Here is a 16,765-nt window from a genome sequence, read left to right on the forward strand (position 1 = left end):
CTGGGACGGGGCAGAGCTGTGGGGGGAAGCACAGCCCCTTGCCTTCCATCCGGTTCTGGGACTGTGAAAGATGCAGAGGCCTTACTCTGCCGCTTGGCAGTAGTTTCTCTGAGACTTTGGGTAAGTGGCCGCACCTCTCTGAGCCTTTCTTTTCCATATTTGTAACTTGGAATTGGAAAGTCTTAAGCTATAGGGTCGCTGAGAAGAGTAGATGGACCAATGCATGACAAGCTCCCAGGTGGGTGCCGGCCTGGGGGGCGCCCTTCTACATAGGATGGCGGTTGGTGCTCACTCTGACTGTAAAACGAGGACACTGTGACATGGAACTGAGACCCTGCCCATGAAGGGCACCAGCCACGTGGCAGAATCGCTTTTGCCCCTCTCCCCCTGAGTGGTGGACTGTCTCCCTTTTAGGAGGAAGCCAGCTGGGATCAGAGCACCTTGCGGATCCCTGGAGGTTGGGCCCTGACTAACTTCAGCCAGGAAGGAAAAGCCACTGGGAACAATGGAGGAGTTAGCAAAAGGCATGTGCTGGAGTCATTGCGGTCTGGTCAGGAACTGGAACCCCAGAGACTGGGCCCAGAGAGATGGGAGAGGTGGACGGCAGCAGCTCTTCAGGGGCTGGGGGACCGTTGTTCTGAGAAAGGCCTTTCGGATCAAAGATTTGAAGTCTCTTGAAGGGTGTATGGGAAGAAAAAGTGTCCAGCAAGTCTGGGAGAAGGAAAATGGGCCTAGTGGGGGTGGGGGTGGGGGCTCTGGGAGGTCTGTTAGCCCAAGTGGGAGCAGCCGAGTGTAATTACAGAGCAGCGAATGGAGTGAAAATAGACAGCCCTTGATGTGCAGCTGGGTCTGCGGAGTGGTGGCACCAGTGCATGCCACACCCCCACACTCCTCCCCTACTCGGGTGTCCTCCTCCGTCCTCACCAAGGGCACTGCCCTCCTGAGGTGTTTGTGGTGGGCAAGCGCTGGCAGTTCGGGGCTCCTGGGAGGATGTTCCCGCCAAGTGGCACACACAAAGTGGTACCCGCAAGCTTTATCTGCACCTGACCCAGACAGCAGGAGTGACCCACAGCACAACCAGAGTGCACCTATGCATCATCGCCAGCTATAGGTTTAACACACTTTTCACAGAGGGGAATTGGACCCTGGCCTAAAAATAGAAGGTACCCTTCAAAAGACTCTTGGGTGTCTTGTTTTTTGTTGTTTTTTCCTTTCTTTCTTTCTTCCCACCACTGCCAAATTAAAAGAAAAACTCAACAAGAAGCAGAGCCCAAGCTTTCTATGACTGGCTCTCGGAGAAGCCAGTCAAATCTCTCCTTGTTGAGAACATTTTGACAGCGTAAAATTGCTGTCGGAATGTGACTTTAGCGAAAAGTAAAAAAAAAAAAAAATCCTTCCTTCATGCATATGGAGTTTTTTGGAAAAAAAAATGGTATTTTAATGCTTTCTATTAAATTGGGACTAAAAGTGGTGTCTTAATTTGCATTCATTAGCATATTTGCATATAGATCACTGAAATGGTGGAAGAGAGAAGAGCCTTTAAATGAAAATTCTTTTAAAGGCGCAGGCCTGCCTCTCTCTCCCTCTCCCTCTGGGATTTATGCTCCATCTTTTCCTCTCACCTCCCACCCCACGCTTTGTGTCCTTGCTGTGGGTAGACCAGAGCGTGAGGGTCCTCCATCTGGGGAGCTGGCTCAGGGTGGAGTCAAGGGGCTGGAGATAGCCCTGGCCCTTGGTCATCCCATGCCTTGCAGCCTCCCAGTGCAGGCAGGACCCCACGCGGGCCTGCTGGGCTCCCTTCCATCCTGGCCTGGCTCTGGAGGAGGGGCCTGTGATCACAGCTACCAGGCAAGTGGCCTTATGCTCTGATCCTCTGCCAGTCATTGTCCTTCCCCCTCTCTGCTCTGCTCTTCCTTCCCCTCCCCAGGCCATTTTGATGGTCTGCAAGCCTGTGGAGGGGCACCTGTCCTGCCAGTCACTGGCCTGAGCCTTCAGCCACCTGGCACCCAAGAAGGGGGTGGGTGGGGTGTTCCTTCTGGCATCTTCCACTCTGTCAGCTCCTTGGGACTGAGACTTTCTCCGCTTTCCTCAATCTTGAAGGCCCAGGTTGCTGTGTTCCCTTTTATCATTCAGGTCTCTGGTTTAAGTGTCACCTTCTCAGACGCAGCTAAAGTAGCCCCACCTCTCTCTTCTGTCATTCTCCATTACATTCCTTGTTTTATTGTTCTCTAGAACTCATGATTTGTTTGTTTACTTGATTATTCGCTGTTCCCACCCCGCCCCCAAGGCTAGGGCCCATGAATGCAGGGATTTGGGTCTGTCTTGTTCATAGCTGTACCCCCAGGACAATGGCACCTCGTAGTGTTCAGTAACTGTTGAATGAACAAGCCTCCTGTCAGGGCTAAGACTGCCCCTGGAGTCACTGCCTGGCTGGACACAGTGCCCCCAGGTGCTGAGTCCCAGCCGACTTGAGATATACTCAGCCTGGCACGAGGACAGGGGCCAGGAGTTGGCGAGCGCCTTCTGATCTGATCTGAGGCTCTCAGGGAGAGCACGACAGCCCCTTCTTGTTCCTTTGGATGGTAGGTTGGATGCAGCCCTGGCCTGGAGGACAGGAGGACAGGGTGGCCTGTGTGCAACTTCTAGCCCAGGGGAATAGCAGAGGCTGATGGAGCCACGGGTCCCCTTGTGACAGCCCAAGGAACCCCAGCCCTGCAGCCACAGAACTCCCCCTTAGACACTCTTCCTCCAGGTGTAGGAAGTAGAAACCCTCCCAGAAATTTCAGGACGAGCAGAGCTCTAGTTTTCTGTAACTAGACTGAGCTTGCTGACTGGCCCTGGCGTGGGTGGCAGAGTCCTAGGGAAAGCCCGCCGCCCTCTGCATTGCACAGGGGCCAGCCCGGGAAGTGAGGTCTGGCCACTGAGCGCTGCACCTCCCTGCTTCACCGCTCTGGTGGGCTGGGCTCTCTGAAAGGCCCTCCAGGCTGACGGCAGCCTCGGGCTCCATGCCCAGCCTGAGGTGGGAGGGCCCAGGAGGGTGAGGGGAACGCCCAGGCTTGGAGTGAGGCTGTGCCTCCACCGCTAATGAAAATCGGAAACCAATTGAGCAGGACAAGGTGCCCAGCCAGCAGGTTGTGGGAACGAGGGGCCTAATGGATGTGGCTGGGCGGGGGGAGCGGATGCCTCATTGATCGCCCCATGGCTATATTTATCCACCTTGGGTCTGTGGCCCCAGCAGCTGGATGGTGCAGGGATAAATAAATGGCCACTGAAATATTCATGAGCTGCACATGCACATCCGTGGTCAGGGGGACCGCCAAGGGCCTTCTCTTCCTTCCTTCACCCCATCTCTCTGCAGAAGCCTTTCAGGAAATTCCTCCCACCTGGGCCACGTGAAGTGCAGCACAGCCCCCTGGGCGCTCAGCCCAGCCCAGGGACCCAGAGGGAGCGCCTCCTACCCTGGGCTGGCTGACTCAGAGCATGTTGGTTCCTGACTTCCCTTTGTCCCCTCACTTGCTCCCATGTCCCTGTCCCTTCATGATGGATTGGACATGTTGGGCTGTGGCTGTTTGTTTGACCCTCTGTGTCCTCACTAGATCGTGTACTCCTCAAGGACAAGCTTGTGGTTCATTGGTCCCTGTATTTCCCAAGTGGCCTGGCGTGGTGCCTGACACAGACTTGAGAGAGGGACATTGCATGTGATGGGTAACAACTCAGAGGTGGCTTCAAATCTCAGCTCGTCCTGTCTTCAAAAGTGACTTAACCTGGGGCTGGCCCCATGGCCCAGTGGTTAAGTTCGCGCACACTCTGCTTCAGCGGCCCAGGGTTTCGCCGCTTCGGATCCTGGGTGTGGGCATGGCACCACTCGTCAGGCCATGTTGAGGCGGCGTCCCACATGCCACAACTAGAAGGACCCACAACTGAAATATACAATTATGTACCAGGGGGCTTTGGGGAGAAAAAGGAAAAATAAAATCTTAAAAAAAAAAAAAGCGACAACCTCTCCAATACTCAGCTTCCTCATCTGCAAAATGGGATTAATAACGGTGTTGCCAGTGATTCTTAAGTGTGGACCTGGGGCTGCCTGCATCAGATTCCCAGGGGAGCAGGTTAAAAATGCAGATTCTGGCTCCCTCCATATCCGGGATCAGAATCTCTGAAGCAGGGCCCTGAGGATTCCACAGGTTTAATGAGCTTCTCTGGTGATTTCGCTGCTCACTAAAGTTTGGAACTCCTGGTTTATTGTCTCGTGATACCTTTGTCCAGGTAGTAAATGGGGTTTTCATCTGTGAGCACAGAGTTCTACTTTGTGTTCTCCAGAACCTAGAAACAGGGCCAGGAGCAGGGAGAGAGAGGCACAATTCTAAAGCATCTATTGACTGAGCATTCTGGTGAAGCTGCTGCCTGGGGCTTCTCAGAGACTGAGCTGAACTTGGTCCTCTAGTGCTCGGTGGCAGGGCCTAGCAATGCTGCCGTCAGCAACAGGTGGGTGGGACTGGGGCATGCAAATTTGGGGCACCTTCCACTTGCCAGCAGTGCCTCCTTTAGTATTCCCATGGCTTGCGCAGTATACTGCTAGGCAGAGCCCCTGGAGGGCTTGGACATAGTGTTCTTTGGGGTCTCTTCTGCCTTTAACTCTGCAGGTCTTCCGCCATTCACGGAGGGCAGGGTCAAACTGCCCTGACCCTGATCAGGAGGGAGTAGCATTGATAGTATAGTTGCTTGACCAGAGCCGGCTGGAAAAGCACATTCTTCAGCCAGATGTGCCTGCCACTGCCAGTGGTCATAAGCTGCTACCTCTGGATACCATGGGCATCTACAACGTACGCCGCCCACTTGGTACAGCCCTGGCCATGAGCTGTTTGCCTGCCAGGTGGCACAGGGCCTGTCCCCTGGTAGGCAGATGCCTGTGACTCGGAAACCATTTGACCCCATTTAACTGAAGAGAACGAGGTTAAGCTGGCCATCTGTGGCGTGTTCTCTGAGGGCTCGGGGCACAGAAACCAGCAGTCGTTGGGGATGGGTGAAGGTAGAACTTCTGTCCCTGGCACTCAGCTGAGAAGCGCCAGCCGCCAGCCGTCCCTCCTTCTTGCCCACCCTCCTCCTCCCCGCCAAAGTTTGATCCACACAGAAGCAAACTTTGGGGACAGCCCCGGCGCTGTGTGGAGCCAGCTGAGCCTGCGAGTGGCAGCGGGAGCAGAGGGAGGCAGCCCCGGCAGCCCTGGCGCCTGACTCCACCGGTCCCCCATCCCCTCCAAGAGCTCCCCATCCGCGCCCGCATTTGCAGGCGCCTCTCTCGTCAGCTCAGAATGCAGCTTGGGGCCCGTGGCGGCTCAACCTTTCCCTCTCCCAGAGCCCCGGTCTAATCAACCCCTATAATTTATGCAGAAAATATGATTTATATTTAATTTCACCACACTTGCATTGTTAATTTGAGATGTAATTAACCCGTCGCCATGACAACTAATTTTGTGATGCCGTAAATTACCGCCGTCTTTTCATCAAAATTCAGTTACTTTGGCTCCTGTGTGCAATGTACTGATGCAATTAGGTTGCTAAGGGCAACTCAAAAGTGTTCAATTTCTTTTGTGCAACTGCAATGGGGTAGAAGCTCCCTTGCGTCCTCCCAGGGTCCCGTCGGCTGTGGGGCGGGGAGTTGGGGGTATGTGGCCTGCCCTAGAGGAATGCCGTTGGAAAGCCGGACTGGGTGGGCGCCTGCTGCCCCCACTTCTCTCCCTCCCACCCTCCTCTCTCCAGTAATTATTTTTAAACAGTGACCCCTGGACACTTGCTCCCCGTGCCCCACGTGAGACCCCGGGGTGGGCAAAGGGACTCCCCTCCAGGGCCTGGCCCCTTTCCCTTATACTTTCCCATCCCAAACATTTTGGTGATCCAGTTAGAAAGAGAGAGAAAAACACCTCATCTTTCTTTTCTCCTGGTGTCTAACTTGTTTATATAGATCTTCTCTTCTCCTCTCTCTCTCTCTTTTTTTCTTTATTTAAAACAAAAACCCTCTGTGTTGCTTTTGTCACGTTAATTCCCATTTTGCCAACACCAGGGGCCCAGGCAGACGAGTTACCAAGGAACACAAAATTTTAATTAGTGTATTTTAATCATTCAGGCTTTCCGAGCTAATCCACATGCCCTAGAGAATTCCCGAGATGCAGCTCTGCCCTGCTTTACCATTTATTGTTGAGTCTATTATAATTACTGTTAGCAGGTGGGGACTGGGAGATGTTTATTATGAGTTTTTCATCTTTAGTATAATTACCGAAAAAAACAAAATAAAAAGATGTCGTTGTATTTTGTTTCCTAGAATTTTTTTTTTCTAGGGGAGGGCATGGTCATGGGATTTTTTTCCCTGCTTCTTCCCAGGCAGGTGACTTGGAGTTTCCGTGCTGGAAGATATACTCCTCGAGATCAGCACTGAGTCGTGCTCAACACTCCACGGGCCCAGGAGAGGTAGGCAGCCACCACCTCTGCCTGTCATCTGCTGGACCGGGCCCTGGGGTTCTCCCCTTCCAGCTGTATGTGCCTGGTGTGTGGAGAGGGTTGGGGCTGAGGCTGATAGGGTCAGGGGTCTCTCAGTGCTCCTGCTTTGGGCTGGCAGCTCTGCCTGGTCTGAGGGAGTCTGACCAGAGTGGACCTGTTGGGGGTAAGAATGGGGACTTGCACAGTTCAAAATATGACAGTTAACGTTTATTGAGTGCTCAGTATGTGTCAAGCTTCGTGTCATGGTCTTTACCTGCGTTATTTCACTTAATCCTCAGCAACCCTAGGAGGCAGGTACTAACATCATGTCTGATTTATAGAGGAGGGAATCAAGGCTTCGGATCCCAGAGCTAAGAAGTAAGATTGAAACCCAAGTCTGTCCCTGGAGCCCAGGCTCTTACTGCCTACACTGTCCTGTCTCATCTGAGCAGGTCCTCTAGATGCCACCTCTTCCCAAAAGCCTTCCCAGCTTGCCAGAGACTAAGTGAGGGTTTTCTCCCTGTGTTCTCATGGCTTCCCAGTCGGAATGCCTGTCCCACTGAGTTGCAGCTGCCGGGTTACTTCTCTCAGAGCAGAGACTGTGCAGAGGGCTTTCTGCCATTGTCCCTGATGGATCCCTGGCATGTACCATGGTGCCTGGAACAAAGCCAGCTCCCGGTGCAGTCTGTGGGATAGATGGACATGCAGGTGTGTCTGGTAGGGTGCTGCCCCCAGCGCCTCCACTCGGGGTATCAGGAGTCAGGGGCTCTGGACATAGACGTTGGCTGCTTGGTCATCCAGAGACTCCCTCTTAGATGCCACGCTCAGCAGAAGCCACAGGGCCTGTGAGTCCCTGAGTTTCAAATCCCAGGAAGGGGGGATGACCCGGGGCCCCAGGTCAATTGTGGGTGCTATGCTGGGGACTTTGTGTGTGAAATGGAAACATGTGGCTTCAGCTTTCACATCCCCAGGCCCCTGCCGTTGTAGGCTGGGAAACTTGGCCTGCCCCTTCTTTTCTTTGTCCTCTTCAAGATCAGTTTTCAAATGTCTTCGCCTCTCAGTGACGATTTTGAAGTTTTCCTGGAAAATTCCACATCTCTTCACTGGAGCCAAGGTGGGGCTGAGGACCATTGGTTTTCCCAGGCAGAGCAGAGCAAAGTAAGCTGGAACCTGCCTCTGCTCATTTCCAGCTTGGTTACCCATGGGGACCAGTGGGGGAAGATAATTAACACGTCCCTGGGAAGGGGCCCAGGGCATCCTGTGAATTGCATACTGGTGGCAAGAATCCCTCTTCTGCTCTAAATTCTTGGGCATCCCCTCCACCAGCTTCTCTTTACATTCTGATGGGGCAGTGGGGCCCAGGGCCATGTTACCTCGCCTGCATCCTCCAGCTGGCACCCCACAGGGTCAGACCTTGCTCAAGCCATGGGTGGAAGTGGCTGCCTCCTCTCACTCTCCCTCTGCTCACTCAGGGCCCCTGGGGGGTTCTTTTAATACTTGCCAGTACCGTCTCATCCTGCCTTAGCCTTTGCATGCCCCAGGTCACCGTCCTGCCCACAGTTGTCTCTCTCACCATAGGATGTGGTGTGTAATTCTCCTCAAATGCCCTGGCAGTGCTGGTCAGACAGGCCCTCACCAAGTCTAAGACCAACTGTGGGGGCAGAGAATTGTCCCTGCCAGAGCCCTGCTCCACAAAGCCTGATAATACATATTCTCTGCCCTCTTTCTCTCTGTTCCTGCTGTCCTTGGTGGTTCTCAAACTGTTGTCCCTGGCACCCCTTTACACTCTTAAAAAGTACTAAGGATCCCAAAGAGCTTTGGGTTATGTGGGTTATATCTATCGATATTTACCAAATGAAAATTAAAGCAGAGAAATAAAAAAATATATTAATTCATTTAAAGATAACAATGATAAATCCATTACATGGTAGCATTAAGAATATATTTTAATGAGAATAACTATATTTCCCAAAACAAAATTTTAGTGAGAAGAGTGGCATTGCTTTACATTTTTGCCAGTTTCTTTAATGTCTGACTTAACAAGGACAGCTGACTCTCCTAAGGGCTTCTGCCTCCAGTCCTTGCTGATAGATTGTTTTGGTTAGTCTGTGAAGAAAATCCAGCTTCCCACAGAGGTGTAGTTGGAAAAGGGAGGACTCTTTTAGTAGCCTTTACAGATAATTGTGGATCTCTTTCTTTGATACTACACTAAAACTCGCTCAGTGGTAGTTTCTCAAAGGTTAGCTGCAGTGTGGAATCTGAAACCACATCAGTGAACTTGGTGTACTCTGTTATGATAAAACCCACTGGTCTGTCTTGCACTTTGAATGAATCATTGCCCCGTGCATGATTTTGTAACTTCAAGCATGGGTCATTTGGAAAATACTGGTTCACTGAGGAATGCCGATTTTCCAAATGTTGACACATCTCATGACATAATATTTAAAAAGAGGATATTCATTAGTCTCATCACCAGGCTTGTCAGAGAAGTTGTTAAGTTTTAGGACAACGTCAAAATCACAGTGGCAGATATTTTTCCGAAAGTCTAATTTTCACTTGAAAGCTCAGATTTTATCATTGGCAGCAAATATTGTCAGTTTTTCCCCCCCTGGAAGTGACAGTCTTACTTTGTTCACTTTTGAGAAAATGTCTGCCAAATACTCAAATCTGAAAAATGATACTTTGTCTGTCAGTCACTTTTTCTAGTAAAATGATGTTCCATGAAAAAGCGGCTTTCAAGCTCAGTCGCACGAGTATATCTCCTCGAGACAAGCACTGGACTGTGGGATGCAGCCGAAGTGCTTCCCTTTCCATCCCTCAGAACATTAAAAGACACATACTCAAGGGTCAAGATTTCATAAAAATTAACAATTTTTATAGCTTCATCAAGGACATTCTTAAGTGAATATGGCTTTTTTTTTTTTTTAACTGAAAGTGCACAGCAATAAAGAACGCAGTGACTGCCAGGGCACCGCTGTGATTTGTGCTAGGGTGCCAGCAGTTTTACCCACTGTTGCTTTTGCACCATCATTGCCAATGTCACCACAGTGAAAAAGGCAAATTGCATCTTAGTATTATTATGAAAGGGTCTCAGGAACCCCCAGAGGTCCACAGACCACACTTTGAGAACCGCTACCCTAAGCTGCCCCAGTCTCCCTCTCTGTCTCTCTCCTTCTCCCTCCCTCTCTCCCTTTCTCTCTCTCTCTGGTCGGGGCTGAAGAAAAGTGTTTCAGTCTGGCACTTGGTTTCTGCCCTCAGAAAGGACTAAGTTCTTGGCCTGATTCAGTACCTCCTCTAGGTACCCCCTGGCCTCCTTCTGGGCCAGAGGACCTTCTGGGGAAGAGACAACAGGGGGGTCCTCAAGGGCAGCCTCGGGAGGGAGACAGGCACCACCCTGCAGTCTGTGTCTGTGGACACCAGCGTTCGCCTGGCCCATGGTGTGAATCACTCTTGCAGAGTCTTGTCCTCCCCCGGAAACCCTCCCGTGGCCCTCAGGCTTCCCATTAGGGCACAGGCCTCTCATGAGGCCAGGCTCTCACTGCCCCCACCCCGTGGCGGCCCAGTTTCCCATCGGCCACCTGCCTTCACGCTGAGGGCCCAGGCGGGGGCAGGAGCCAGAGGCAGGCCTGCGCCCCCACTCCTCCCTCTGCTTCCCCAGCCGCTTTCCCCAGCTGCCTCCCAGCCACCTCCCCCAGCATGGCAGCCTGTCCGAGACACTGGGTTTTGTCCCCTCGATCCGGGCACCCTGAGAGTGAGAGAAAATAGCTGTCCGGTGACGGTGGGGGAAGGCCTCTTGTTTTCACCTCTCAGCGGCTGGTTTTCCCAACTTTCCCATCCCAGCTCCTGAGGAACAAAGGGCCTCCGGCCCCGTGTGCTGGGCCCGGCCCAGCGAGGGGACTCACCAGCAACTCTTTATTGAGTCTTCAAGCGCCGGCCAGCCACTCCATTAAAAAGCCATTCCCCTTTGTGCTGCCCGGCCCCCAGCTGTCCCCCCTCTCATGTGACGGTCGGTCACAGTTGTAAAACAACAACACACAGAGTTGGCAACTAACGAGGCTTTTTTTCAAGCCAGGGTCTCCATGGCAACCCCCGTCAATCACCCCTCAGGAGCGCTTTAACCTGACCAAGAGGGGGAAATAAAAAATAAAATAATAAAAAAAAATGCCAAGGAAGAAAGACTTAGAGAGTGAGAGGCCAGTAGACAACTGGGGAGGAAGACAATTCAGAAAGTTTCTGGGGTTTGCTCCCTCAATTGCAACACAAATGAAAATTTAATCAGTTGGATGGGATTGTCCCAGAGACCGGTGGGGAAGGACATTCATTTTAATTTTTACATATAGTTTGTACGTTGCAGGTAATTTTACGAAGGCCACTGGCATCTTCCTGTGGTCCATAAAATGATGGATCATAGTTGTCTGTGGGCAGAGTGGGAGGGAGGGCAGTCCGAGGGGCCGTTAGAGTGAATAGATGGTACCATGGGCCCAAACCCAGAGATGCCCAGTTCATGGCCTCAAGCCAGCGGGGAGAGCCATTTGGAGCCTGGCTGGAGTCCAGCAGAGTGTCTGAGTCCTCCCATGTGCGGCCCAGTGCCAATGGGGATGGCCCACGGTGTGTGGTGGGCATGGCGCCAAGGGGACGTTTGAGGTCCCCTATACTCAGTGCCACGCAGGGAAGGAGTGGACCTACCCCTGTGACATGTCAGGGGAAGCCCAGAGTGACAGGCAGTGGTAGGACCCCTCGTTCTTCAGATGATGCCGTGCCAGCAGATGCCCACTCCCTGGGCACGTGGCATCCCGCCAGGGGTGAGTTCACCCTTCCACGTGTTGGCATGGTGCCGGGGGCATGGGGAGCCTGAGTTCTCCCCCACCTCACCCCGACACTCATACATGCTGTCTGGCCGCTAGCCAGGGGCTCCACAGGTTCTGAGGTCTGCAGTCTGGGCACGGGTGGTGGGCAGCCTGGCAGCTGCTGCCAGGGCCCTTCTGAGAACTGTGATCAGGAAGGAGGTGAAGGCCCCCTTCTCTGCCCAGCCTTCATTTCTCAGGGCTGCAGGCACCTGAAATCGAGGGCTCAGACCCCGTTCCCCCATGGACGTGGTGAGAGGACAGAAGTTCCTGTCGTGGTTCCAGGCATCTTCGGGAAGGTTTTTCTGATTCATGGAGTCTAGGAATCCAATGTGGGGCCTGAGGGGAGCAAGGAAGGGGACGCTAGAGGGGAGAGCCTCTCAGAGTGGGCGCAGGGTCCATGTCAGCTGGGGCACTGTTGGGCCATGATGAATCCCCAGGTCCCTGGGGATAAAGGGGCTGAGGTTCTCGAGTCTGTGGGTTTCTGAGAGGCTAGATTTTTGCCCAAGCCTGGCACCCAGAATAGAAAACAACAGATAGTTGTGAATGGATGGGTGGATGGATGACCTGGCCAGAGCCTGGGGTCCAGGGCTACTTCCTGAACTGAGGGCTGTGGGCTGGCTTGAAAGACATGGGCTTCATGGCTTTGCAGCCACTGCTCTGCATGACACTCTGGTGGCCCATCTTCCCCTTGCCTGAACTGCCTTGGGGCACTACCTACCTCTGCCCCGTTCTCCCAGAGCCCTCTTGCTTCTCCCTCCGTCCAAGCTCTTTCCACTCTGCCCTCCCTAAAAGGTTTCAGGCCTTGGCATCGGCTCCCACAGCTCCTGCTCTGCCTTCACTTCAGGCCTCAGTCCTTCTCACCCCGTGCGCTCTGGGGCTCTGTTCACTTCCAAAGCTAGGGAAGCGGAAATCTTTCCAGTCGCCCTCCTTGCCCCTCCCGCGCCCCTCCCACCATCAACTCTCTCCTTTGTCCTAGCTTTGATGGTGGGGACGCTGGCCTGCGGCCCATACAGAGCTATTTACATGACATCTCAGTGGGTTTGGCAGGGGCTGACTCACCCCCTGAACCGTTTTCCCCCAAGATGAGGAGAAGGCCAAGGAAGGTGCCCTGGTTTCGGGGCAGCCCCTGCCCAGCCTCTCGCTGGCCTCCCTTCAGAGCCCTGAAACACTGCTGGAGTGAGGACCCTCAGGGACTGGAACGGCCTTGGCTGGGGCCCCATCTTTGCATCTCCATTCCTGGGTGCCCTGGGAAGCTCCTGCAGGAAAGGAATGCTAACAATCTGCTGGTGTAGTAAGCTGGCACCGTACCCAGGCAGGGGCCGCTTGGTGCCAGAGCCTAGTAAAGACGTTGGCGAGGGCTCCTCTCCCCTTGCCGGGAGTTTCCTCCCTCCGGATTGGCGTGCGGCCTCCAGCCGAGCCTGAGGCAGCACGGGAAGAGGTGGCGTCCTCGGCAGGCCCCAGCCTGGCCTGCCTGAAGGACCACACTTCCTCACCACCTCTATCCAGCTCCAGCCAGAAGGGCCATGACAGTGACAAATATTTTGTAGCATTTTGTGAAAGGAGAAACAAGCTGTAGGGTGAGCCAGAGAGAGATGGGGTCCCAGAGCCCTGGCTGTTGGTCAGTAGCAGCCAAACAGGCAGACCTGGCTTCACCTCCCTGAGCTTCATTTCCTCCTCGATAAAATGAGGATATGAATAGTGTATCTCCCTTCTAGGGTTTCTGGTACCATTTAATGAGGTCGTGTATATAAAGGACTTCGCTCTTGGTAAACCCTCAATAAATGTTAACAATTAATATTAGCGTTAGTGGTAGGAGTGTTAGCAGCTACCTGCTAGGCGGTTTTGAGGAGTCAATGACATAATGTATATAAAGCACTTAAGACCCTGCCTGACATACAGTGAGTGCTCAGCAAATATTAGCTGTCATCATTATTATTACTGTTATCATTATTATTTCCTGGTGCGCTGAGGTGGAGCCTCATGCATACAGTGAGCCCTGCTCTTGCTACTGAGGGACCCTGGGGATGCTGCCCCCTGCTGAGTCTGGCCAGTCCTAGAATGTTCAGCAGACCCCTTTGCCCCCACATTAACTCTCCAACACCTGCCCTGCTGTCTTACAGGCCCCCCGCCATCCCCTTCCCACCCCATTGTCACTCACTCATCCAGGATTTCCCGGGCACCACCCCCTGGGGTTTCCTGGCAGAAAGAGCTCCCCAGAACCCTGCTTCTGCCTCCTACCAAGGGCCTGGCCTCCCCCAGGCCTGGAATCTGACTGGATATTGTAACATAGTAGCTGAATGAACTCCAGTTTCAAAGGTTAATATCAAAATCTGGAGTGGATTACCTAAAAATTACTTACAACACCATTAAAATTCTGAACTCTTTTTGTTGTGGCTGTAAATTAATTTAAAATGTCAGGTTTTTTGAGAAATCCAATAAGAAATTGAGCCAACAGAGCAATCTGCAAACTGTCTGGCAAAGAGGAAAGTGTGTCTCTTCAATCGACAAGGAAAAATATGGAGCTTAACTGGAACCATATGGCTTAGTACTTGAGAGAAATCTGCTGAAGAGGGAGGGCGGGAGGGGGGAGAAGGGAGGTGGGAGCTCAGCTGACAGCCACACACATGCAGCGTGAGGCCAGAGGGGAGCGGGGCCAGCACGGCGGCCTTGGCGCGGCCGAGGGGCCTGGCAGGCGCCTGGCACACAGCCTACTTGGCTGCCCCCTGTCCATGGTCACCAGGCTGCCCCGGGCGGCGACTTGGTCAGTCCGCAGTCTTAACACATTCTCGCTGTGTCCATCCAGGGCTCCCTGGCCAGCATGGGAATCCTACCCCCACCCCTAGGGGAGCCCAAGCCCCCCTCCTGCCAGGGGAGCACTGGCATCCAGTGTCCCCACCTGGGACAGCCATCTGTGTGTCTGGGAGGGCCGCCTTCCCTCAGCCCTCTGTGGGCTTCCTCCCGGCCAACATGTGGTCCCCATTACTCCTGAATTCCCCCAGATTTACAACACATTAAGTAATTTGTAGGTTATTTCAACTTCAATCTGCTAAAGTTGAGAAAATCAAAATTAAATTCAAACCACAAGGGAACTTCAAAGAAAGAGGAAGAAGAGGAAACGTAAGTGCGTTCTCGCCCTTGGGTCCCGTATGTCCCCCTTATGTCATCCTCTGGGCCCCCCACTGCCTGTCTTCCTCTGTGCCTCCCCTTTCCTGGCTTGCCTCCTCTCTCCTGACCAGAGTCCCCCCACCTCTGGATAGGACAGTGCCCCCATTGCCCCTCTGAGTGGGGATGCAGAAGTCCAGGGGCAGCCTGGGCCCTTGTGCCAGCAGTAGTGTGGGTTGGGGGAGAAGCCCTCTTAACTCGCAAGGCTCCCTGGCTCCCGCTGCGAGAGCCCCACCCCTGCTGCTTGGGTTATTTGGAGCACCAAAGCTTTTCCAACCCATTCTGGGGGAATCTCCACCAGCGCTGTTCCAGCTCCCGGTGTGCCTGGGACAGCTGACAGCTGGTAGGTACCACCTGGCCCCCTCGGTTTAATAGCTCAGGTTACCTTATTTTGCTTTCTACCCTTTAAAACAGCCTTGTAAATAAGCAAACACTCGGTGCCAAGCACCTTCGGCACTTCGCCAGACTGGTAAATATTTTAGTAGTGACTTGGTAACAGTTGTGTTCACTTTGATTTCCTCAGAAAGGTTCTTGGTGCTGGGGAGGGGGCTGTGGCTCTGAGAAATGATTTGCTGGTTATTTATAGTCTGGCTCTGACCACGTGGCCTTTGCACTGACCCTGTGGAGTGTATGCTGGGGTATTTTTAAAGCTGGCATGGCGTTAACTTTACACCCCTTTCAGCAAAGATGGGGGGACTCTTCCATCTCCCTTACAGTGCCAATTGCTGAAAGAGCTCTGAGGTCCTGGATTTGGGAAACAGATTCTAGACTTGTCCCAACCAAGAACCTGAATGATCTGGGAGACTTGGACAGATGCTAGGTTTGGGTGTGAATTTGGGGTTGACCCATGCTGATGTGGTTTTGGACTTGGGAGGAACCTCAAGGTGCAAGGGAAGGGGGGCTTCCGGTTTGGGGTGCATGAAGCTAAGGCAGTACTGAATTGGGATGGCCACCTGAGGTGACCAGAGTAAAGCTGACGGTGAGAGCAGAAGGTTGCAGGAGGGAACAATTAGAAATTGTCTAGGCATCTGGTTCTGGAAGACTCGTACCATGGGGAAAAGAAAGTGGGAGACAAAGGCCAAGGAAAACTGAGGGAGGGAGGGAGAGAGCTTCCAGTTTGATGCCCTGGGGTCCAGGCCTTCCCTTTAAGCCATGACTAGGGCACCTGCAAAGCTCAGGGCCTCTCTGCCTGGTGCCAGGAAGCTGGTCTGGCCCCACCCCACCTTGCTCATCACACCTCCCATACTCCAGGCTGCCATGTCTGGGAGGGCATGTGCTGCTCCCAGGCTGGGCACCCGGAGGAGGGGGAGGCAGTAGGGTCGGGGGCTGGCCTCAGGCTGTAATAGACTGCTCAGAGCCACAGCCACTTACCCCTTTGTTTTATGGGAGGTTTTAATGTACAGATGGGTTGGTTTTAAAGAGGCTTGAAATCATGGCACAGTGAGACCATATCGATGTTCCCTGAACCCCAGTGCTCCATAGGCTGTGCCTGTGGGCGCCACAGGGTGCACAAGCTAAGTAGGAGCAAGTCCTGTCCCCTCTTACTCGGCTAATGGTAGTGATCGGGACCTGGGACGCTTCTGGGCTGGGTAAGACAGGCTCAGTGTTCAATGAGGGCCCTTCCTCTCGTCCCACACTGGAGGGTGGGGCCTTCACACCTCAGGCTTACAGCCGGAGCACTGTTTAGCTGACCAGCCAACCTGTTGCCACTCCCCAGCCGCCTGCCTGTCCCCCTTTGGCTCCTGGCGCCATGATGCGCGCCTCCCGTCTGCACCCACGCACACCCCATTGGTGCTCAGCCACCGTGGGTGCGAGTCAGGTGAGCGGCAGACAGAGTGGCAGACCAGCTCACCTCCTTCCCGGCGGGACAGGTGCCAGGGCTGCGCTCTTCCCGGAAGGCTTCCAAGCTCCCCCGCATGGCATCCTGTTGAGCCTGTTCCCGGGGTGCGGGGGCAGGCCTTTTGGGGGGAGAGTGTCTGCCCCATGCTGCCCTGGCGCCAGCTCTTCCTGGAGGCCATGGCAGAGTTGCCAGAGGGAGGGCCGGGGCACGAGACAGAGTCATCTGAGATAGGAGTCAACTGGGATGTGACCACTTTCCTGCCACCACTGTGGCCCTGCTGAGGACAGCTGTGGAGCACTGGGCTGACCTACACTGGTGCCCACTAGACGGCTGTTCCTTCGCTGACCCTCGGTGGGACATTTCCTGAAAGAGGCAGAGTCCCTCACTATGCCCTCAGCTGGCCTCAGCACCCACAGAGGGGCTCAGGGACCCTCATGGCTCCTCG

General features: G+C 53.7%; 1 protein-coding gene across 4 annotated transcripts in view; it reads left to right on the forward strand.

Annotated features, from left to right (window-relative positions):
* CASZ1 (castor zinc finger 1) overlaps positions 1–16,765 on the forward strand; it is a 150,295-nt gene that overhangs the window by 50,133 nt on the left and 83,397 nt on the right. The window contains exon 3 of one of the 4 annotated variants that reach the window (XM_070511103.1): positions 6,376–6,462. The exons of the other annotated variants lie outside the window; for them this stretch is intronic. The gene's annotated coding sequence lies outside the window, so the exon portion shown is untranslated. The remainder of the gene's footprint in view (positions 1–6,375; positions 6,463–16,765) is intronic. 4 annotated transcript variants of the gene reach the window in all.

The sequence above is a fragment of the Equus asinus genome, chromosome 5 (assembly GCF_041296235.1).
Source record: "Equus asinus isolate D_3611 breed Donkey chromosome 5, EquAss-T2T_v2, whole genome shotgun sequence".
NCBI lineage: Eukaryota > Metazoa > Chordata > Mammalia > Perissodactyla > Equidae > Equus > Equus asinus.